Source organism: Astatotilapia calliptera, chromosome 22 (assembly GCF_964374335.1).
Source record: "Astatotilapia calliptera chromosome 22, fAstCal68.1, whole genome shotgun sequence".
NCBI lineage: Eukaryota > Metazoa > Chordata > Actinopteri > Cichliformes > Cichlidae > Astatotilapia > Astatotilapia calliptera.
In genome coordinates, this window is record NC_137442.1 from 4,552,479 (window position 1) to 4,561,563 (window position 9,085).

The following is a 9,085-nucleotide window of genomic DNA, read 5'->3' on the forward strand; positions in this document are numbered from 1 at the left end:
AGCAGTAAGGGATATTATTGCAAACTGACTTCTTGCACTACGCTTGAATCCATTGAGCCCATTCTTTTACAAATGTTTGCAAAGGTGATTTTACTTGACAGACTGTTTGGCACTGCATTGGCCTCATAGCTGAGTTAGACAGTCAAATGTGGTAGTTTACTGCTGTTCAGAGGGTACATTTGTCCAGCAGCTGTGTAACGAGCTCACTGGGATGTTGTGGAGTTATAGGTGAACAAACGCTAATATGTCACTGTAAACATCAAGATCTACAGCTGTTGAGATCTGGGCTTTGAACTGACTTACTTTCAAACTTTTTTTGCAAATGATATGTTTAAAACTAGCGTCAAATGCTAATGACTGATCAAATTCAATCAGCCCTTGATCTCTGTCCGTTCCCAATGTAAAGTCAGATCCATTAAATGCTAATATAGATCCATAACAATGGAGGCATCACCTAGAGATTATTGATGTCCATGTTATTGCAGACTTTAGAACATCAGAGAGGGGCCAATATAAACTTATCAGAAGCAGTGAACTTGAATTTTTAAATCACTGAAACTAACTCAGAAGATGGTCTGAGTTGTGGTGTAACACTTTAATACCAATATCTCCTCTGGTTCCTGGTCAAGTCACACATTACTCACAAGATTTTTCTTACTTACAAATCTCTCAATGCCCTGGCACCTCAGTATCTCTCTGACCTGTTGCAAACCATACACACAGTCTCGGATGCATTGGTCCTTCTGTTTTCTGTACCTCGCACCAACATCAGAACCTTTGGGCCTTCAGTGTGGTGGCCCCCACCCTCCAGAACTCTCTCATATATGAGCTTCGCAATGCCCCGTCACTGGAGTCCTTCAAGAAACTTGTCAAAACTCACCTCTAGACTTTTTAAAAAAATATTTTTGCTACTCTTGTGTACAGTGTAATTTGGTTCCTTGAAAGTTATAATTATAATAATAAATGAAAAGTTAAAAATAGCATTGCACGTTGCATTCTGTTCGTGCACTGCTTGGTTTGTAATGATTAGGCATGCAGAAGAAAAACAGCAAGCCTGCCGTCTCACTTACCAGTCAGTGAGACACAAATCCTCATCTTATGCCTGTGTTATGTTAATGTGCCGGCTTTGAGGTGAACAATAACCCATGCAGTACTACAGCTTCAAAGATCACAAAAACAAAAAAGAAAAATGAAAGATTAAAGGCAGGTCACCGAGGTATATTTATGTTTGGGAGTGGTGGAATGCTCCGGAAGCACTGGAGGCAAATTTTAATTACAGGTCTAAAGATATACAGATTGTTCACATCCAGATACCATCTGCTTGCGAGACATGTTAATGTATGATGAGAGAAACAGCGAGGGAAACAAGCAGAAGAAAAAAAGAAAAAGAGGGGGACCAGGAGCCAGGAAGAGCAGTAATAAAAGCCTCAGTGGGAATATGTTGTTTATGAACCATCACAGTAAAGATTAACCTAATTTAATCAATAATTGTAGCATCAGGTGTGTTTGTGTAGAGTACTTCACTGGACACTCAGTCTTTTTTACCATTTTGTAAATGCCATTCAGTACTAAACCTGCACTACAAAACCACTACAGAGACATTATGAGACAGTAACCTTTTGGATATCCACCAAAGAATTGAACATTTTGGGAGGATTATGCAAGTCCCACTAGCAGCATTTGGAAACAGCCCAGTGATGGTGGTGACAAGGTCTGAGCAACACTGCCCGTTAGGAAGTATCCTACTATAGTGGAGAATTAATTACTGTGCAGCCTGTTGGCATAAGATCTGAAAACGGCAATCACTGTCTAGCAGATGATCACTTTTTGGCACAACACCTGGAGCTAGGGGGCAAAACGATCGCATGAGTGCTGCTGTTTGGCTGAGGAAGAATATAGTAGTCGTGGTAAGCCAATCACATGACTGCTTCAAGATGACAAAGCAACAAGGTGCCAGTTTTTAAATTGTGCAGATAGGCCATGTAAAACCAGAGTCATGATAAACAATATATATGCGTTTTTTCCTTAATATTTTCATCACATTTGCTGTCTAAGGACAGCGCAGCAAGCACTCTCTGCTTATGAGCAAACAAAAAAGAGCCTGTTTGTGTTGGTGGATAAATGCACCATGTCAACCAATCAAAAATGATATGGCAACATGACATTTGGTTGTTTAGGAAGAGGGGGACGTTTTAGGAGCGATGGTGAGAGAGGGAGTTTTGAGATGTGAGAGATTTGTGACGTTTAGCGTGTTTGGAGTGTGTAGGTGATGTGTTGTCTTGTGTAGTTAGTGTGTAGTGTTGTGGATAGTTTTGTGTGGTGACTGCTGTCTCCAGGTAGAAACAGGAGTGATACACCTGCTGCTGTCAGACCTGCAGGTATCAGGCTGTGATGTTCTCCTTTATAGTGGACAGAAATTATTTTTGGAGTGGCACAAATAATTTGTGTGGCATCTTATTGAATGCAGAACACCTAATTGTTCTGTAAATAGTTTGAAATGGTTATTTAAAAAAAGGGTAAAAAAGGTAAATGGCTGCAAATAATTTTGTTGTTTGCAAAACTTGTGCATAGGATTTTAAAATTGACCATTTATATTTGCATTTAAAGTTATGAAATATGATTCATTAAACATGTTTGTGGTTGTTACAGTAAAAATAAAACATTCTACTGGGATTTGATGTTTTTTGTCTGATTTTAGATGAATTGTGTTAATACAGTATCACAAAATGAAAACAAAACTGTAAATTCAGACACGTGAGGTTGTGCTGAAAAGAATGATACCAAACAAGGCAAACAAATAGTTTTTAAAGGTGAAATGTAGAGGAAACATCGAAAGTAGTCAAAAATGGCCAATTATACCCTGGACCCCAGAGGGTTAAACTTTTTTTTTTTTTTAAGTAATGCAATAGTTTCGACTTCTTCTTTTGCTCTTGACGAAGGCGGTCACACTTTTCTCCTCCTCCTCCTCTCCCTTAGCTTCCCTGCTTAGCCTCTTGTGTCCTTGTCTAGTCCCGTGTTTTTTTTATTACTTTTTCCCTGGAACACTCTCTCACAGTCTGTTCTCTAAAACCTAAAAGAGGAATTATGGATTTGATCAACTGGTCTCTGAATGCTATTGACACCCTTTTCTCAGCGAGAAGTCTGGGCTTGGGTGAGCCTGAGTGTCCTGGAGGTACTTTCCCTGCCGGATGAACGATGGACGGGTGGCATAACTGAAGGGTCGTGTGCCTGGCGGGACTGTCGATTGAAGACGCTGAAAATATCTACCTATTCGGAACCATGATAACAGGGTTCTTGCTGATCGGAGCTGGCTTGGCCCTGGCTTATCGAAGAATTACGAAAGCAGAACCGGCTGTTCAAACCCCCACAAGGCTGCGTGAGTTCTCAAAATGGGCTCATTGAGTGCAGCACGGATAAGATCTTGGAGAAGCTTACGGGTGCCATGAATACTCAGAATAAGACCTCTGAGTGCAAACTGGATCACATCTTGGAGCAGCTCACTGTGGTCGTGAGTTCTCAGAATCTGCTCTTTGAGCACAAGAATGACAACATCACAGAGCGTAAGTTTGATAACCTCATGGAGAAGCTCACGGCTCTCCCACGGGAGATTGAGAGACCAGTGTTGGACTGTTAGAACTGCTTTGAAATTCTCATGAGTTGTTCCCACTAAAGTAAAAACCACCATCACTTCATGCGGCTACCACTTCGGCGCCAGCTGCGGCCTCAATGCTGGAGCTGAACAACAACACCCTGATAACGACTGTGTTTAGACTGTTCTTCCCATTCTATGCAAGGCCACCTGGGTTGGCTGGAAGACTGTTTACTTAGGACACTGTCTCAGCTGACCTCTGGACACATACACACACGCACACACATACATATATACACATGCAGATGTGCACTCATCCCCCCTCCCCCTCCAAATGCCTTCCACGCTTATTCCCCTCCGATGCTGACGGTGGATCAAGGAGACCAGCGCTTATGCTGCAGGCCCAGATGTACTGTCTACACTGTCTCTCACCCTTTACCCATCCCTGCTGCTTGTCATGTGTTTCTTTGGTGTATTAAGAGTTTTTTCATGTGCAGAGGTGTTTTTTTTCTGTTCTCAAACTGATCTCCCTGTTGGAGCTCAGTCTGGGGGGAGTTATCTTTTTCTCCTTATCTTTCCTCATGTGGTGCATTTTCCATTGTTATACCTCTCTGACCTGTCTTCCCCATGTGATGTTTTTGGGCAATGTATGTATGGTTGGAGGGTAAGATGGCGCTGCCATTGCGTGCAATAGGTCGGCAGCCTTAACATGAAATTTCCCCTTGTGGGACTGATAAAGGAATCTTATCTTATCTTATCTTTTCAAGTTATTAATTACTTTTAGAATCTTGTAATGCAGTTACTAACTCAGTTACTAGTTACTTCTTCAAAAAGTAACTGTAATTAATTACTTTTTCAAAGTAACTTGCCCAACACTGCTGGCAGCACACCCCATTTAATAGTGTTCTTTAAAACAAAGGGGACGTTAGTTCCATCTAATCCAAAACAGACTGACACGTATTAGAATATACTGCTGATAGTAAAAGAGACCAGATCAGTTGCAGCAAGAAACAAAAAAAAAAAAAAAAAAAAAAAAAAAGGAGGAGGAGACTGAAAAAAACCATCTATGAGCCAAAAACTAACTGGGCTGCTTCTAAAACACCCTGAAAGACAGTAAAAACAGGAGTAAGCTACTTTTTCCAAGGACGTGCACTCACATATTTGTTTTGAAAATAAAAAATTTAGATAGATGATACTGACCCTGGGACTGGGGAACACAATCCTCAGAGGGCAACATTTCAGTGAAAGTAAGAGAGAGAGAAAAAAAAAGATGCATGACCTTGGAGACAATCCCAAACTTTCCATTACAGCCCTGTTCGTATTTACTATTGCTGAGATGGAAGTGACTTTACTAAGGAAATGGGAGAAGGGAGTTTGGGGAGCGACTGTTTACTGACATCTGAATTTTAGCACTGAGGTGGTTTGTGTATCCAGTTTAAGCTCTTAAAATACCTTTAAATCCAACAGAAACAAACAAATGAACAACATCAACAAAGAGATGTCAAGTTTAAAATGAATGGCAGCCATTGACAGTTCTGTCAGAACTAAGAAGCCTCATTTCACAAATCTGGTGAAATGCTGACCAGGTGTTCATAGATATAAAAACATTTCAGTGCTTTTGCTTTGAAAAACACTGACAAACACTTTGTCACAATTTCTAAAAATATTCCTCAAACATACAGTCATCTCCTCAAAAAGCAAATAAATAAATAAAATAACTCAGAATATGTACATGTGAAGATCTAAAGGCCATTCGCTGCTACTTTGCTGTTCAAAATTTCATCTCACTTTCATTAGATTACATCATGTTCACTCATGTTCATCCTTTTTCTTTGGTCCACTCATCCCGTCTACATTTCTTCCTCCCTTTGATGGACTTTATTTTGACAAAAAGTCATTGAAGTTGACAACAGTAAAAAAGATGAGAGCAAGGAATCAATATGTATGAACCGGATACAGTGAGAGACGAGAAGTATGGTGGGAAGAAACAATCCTTGGGTAAACAGAAACTAATTTCCCCCTATCAGATGTGTTAAACCACAGCTAAGGTCAACTCAGAAGATGTCTGTTCTAATTTTTCTGTAGTTATCTGTAGGTGATGTTTATGCTCTTCAACTTATGTTTAACAGCAGTCCATTCATGGCCTTTTATGTTGTTCAAGGTTGAAAGTAATGCACAACATCACTCCTACTACATGACCAGACTAATTCCTCAAATCTATTTTGCTCAAGTTTGCAAACCAAGACATAATATTTAGCTTAATATATAACAGGAATGTGTTGCTTTTCCAAATGAAGGAAGGAGAATTTCCCTCTCTGGCTCTCTTCCACAGTGTGTCTTTGTCCTGTCTCCTCCATACCCCAACCAGTCGCCAGCAGATGCCCGCCCCTCCCTGACCCCTCCCTAAGGTTTCTTCCTGTTAAGAGGGAGTTTTTCCTTCTGTCACCAAAGTGCTTGCTCATATGGATTTCCCCTGTGTTATTGCAGGGTATTTATGTTACAATATAAAGTGCCCTGAGGTAATTATATTTTTGATTTGGCACTATATAAAGTGAATTTGGAAATAGCCTCTGCACTGAGCTGTGTGCACGAGCCTTTCAGTGAGTAAAACAGTAGCAATGCAGAAGTTAGCAAAGCGATGATCCCGGCTGTGAAAAGAGCAGAGTAATGCAGAGCTGCAATAGCTAAAGGTTGTAGTTACACTACGAAGCTCCTATGTATCTGTGGAGATGCTGTGTAGGTGGGTGTGAGTGGACCCCCAGGATATCACAATAAATGAATAGCATATCCTCAGTCGACCCAAAATAGGGCTTTTACTGTAAGTGAAGGGCCAATTTTAAACGGCTCGATGCTTTAGCCTTCTTCACAAATGTTCAAAGAACTAAGTTCTGGGTCAGTGTTTCAACTTCATAGTTATTGCTGATATGCTGATCTGGGGGAAAAAGCTGATTAATCTGGATTTCTGTTTAGAAAAATGTCCTTCTGCAGCTTATAGAAGAAAACTCATTTTTTCTTTGGGTATGTTTTACTTGTATGATCATGGCACACGTTTATGTATGCGAGTAATGAAATAAAAAAATTCTTTCACAGCTATAATTACAGAAAGCGAGGGTGTCAAACATAACACCTGGGGACATCAATGTTGGACTTTTGTTTTAATCAAATGTAACTTTGTGAAAATATGTTTTACAGCTATTCTTATTAAAAAAAAATGGCAAAGTGTTTTACTCTTTACTACAGAAATAATAATACAAATCTATAGTAAAAAAGGACATGTTTTGTAAATTAACAAAAGCTTTGTTTTATTAATACAGAGCAGGCTGGCCAATAAGCTACCAGCACTTTTCATATAATTCTAAACATTTTGTACAGCATAAGAGTCATGCTGAAAATGTTTTCTCATCTACTACAGCAGCATTTTCTATCATGTAGACAAAGCTGTACGATGTAGCTTTGACTCAAAGATGAGTTTCAGTGGTCTGGTCCATTTAGGAAAAAAGTGAGCCCAATTTGGCCCATGATGTAAAATGAATTCGACATTCCTCACATAAAGTAACTGTCACTGTGATGTGAGTGGGTGATTGTCATATTGGCTACATTTACATGAAGCCTAATATTATGATTGGCATTTCTATCAATCATAATCACAGAAAAAGTAAATGCCTCAGTCAGACAACGCTGTGAAACCATTTTTATAAAAAGACAAGAAGAATAACTCGACCCATAGATTATTTAAACTAAATACCCATAAAGGAAATTTTGTTACATTTTGTGTGACACAAGCACAACCACAGGTACAAAAAAAAACCGTATCCTCGCTTCAGGTAAATTTTACTTACTTATTATTCATACGTTTATTCATCAGTTAGTTTGGGTATCAGTAAACTAGGCTGTTATCGACTAAAGGTTTACTCACAATAGTGGTCCATATCATAAAGTGCATTTAACCCACAGTTCCATTCATCCATGACCAGTATTTGATGCCTGGGCACGGCTAAGGAAACTGTACCCTGGGCCAGTTCAAGAGGGGAAGCCAAGTCTACATCTGGCTCTGAGAAACACTATCTATAATAAATGGTAAATGGCCACCCACAGCTCGTAATCTACCTGCACCTGAGGTAAAGTATATAACCCATCAAGGGCACAAAAAATAAAATCATAAGCCCTAATGGCTTTTGTGGTGTTCTACCCTGTCCCTGATTACGACTAAACATCCCCTCCGGTGATAATATATATGCACTGTTAAAAAATTAAAAGCAACACAAAACCATACTAAACAGTCAGGAAGTTGATCATGCATGTGTCCAAGTAAGCTGAGTATTTGTCGTTGAAGGAGACGAATGCGGGACATATTCATCATTTAATGCACTGCACACAATTCTAACTAAGTGTGTGTACACTCATGCAAATAGTATTAGTGTTGCTAGTATTAAATCACATCCCATTTAAAAAGCTGACCACAGATTTTCAGTGTGAATGATTTTAATCAGACCTCCAAATGGCACAATGCAAAAAAAATAAAAAATAAAAAAATCGCTTCCTCCCCATCTTTAGTTTAGATCTTCAATGTTTTGTTTCACCTTAGCTGTTTTGCACTACAAACATCACTTTGAGGTACACAGCAAGAAAAAAAGCAATGTTTGCATTTCTTATTGATTTGGGTGAGTAATAATCACAATCAATATTTATTTTTCAATAGACCCTGTAGTTTTTAAAATATTGATCTCTACCAAACGGTTGAGATGTCACTTAATGGTAAAAGTATGAAATGTCATGAAAATACAAGTACATTAGATAATACAGTTGAACAAAAATCAATAAAGGGCCAAATTAAATTTAAATTAATAACAAAAACTATCCAGAGCATTGGATACAGTTTATTTCTAGTAGCATGCAGGTGAACATTGCTGTTTTCATTCCATCAAAGGAAAGTATTATCTCAAGCAACAAAATACATAGTTTTCTAATCTGCAAATGTGAAAAATGTGCTACAGCACAAAATACTCACATTCAGGCCACTTCTGATTGAATGCTACTGTGCAAAATCATTTTTGTTTAAAAAAATAAATAAATAAAAAAACAGTGCAAATCAAGCACATCTGCTTGTGGTTTTGGTCGTTGGGGTCTATAGCATTTATTCTGTGGTCTTGGAGAGCTGAATCATGGTTGTCCAACTCTAGATGCTGGCTTGTTAACTTGGTTCAGACACAGCCAGGTGGAAACCTTTTGAGAGCCATTGGTTTCTGAGGTTCTTTTATGGGTTTGCATAGTGTTTTTTACAACTTTGGCCCCTTAGAGGTCGCTTCTGTTCCTTTTTACTGAGGGGAGCACTGAAGAATGTAGATCCCCATGATATTTGTGATTTCCACATGTTGTTCTTGATTTTTACAATATTTACTAATATTAACTCAGAAAGTTACAAAAATTACTTACTGAGGAAATTATTTCAACATATTCTTGCTGTGCTAACACTTAATGTGATTTATCAATAGCAAT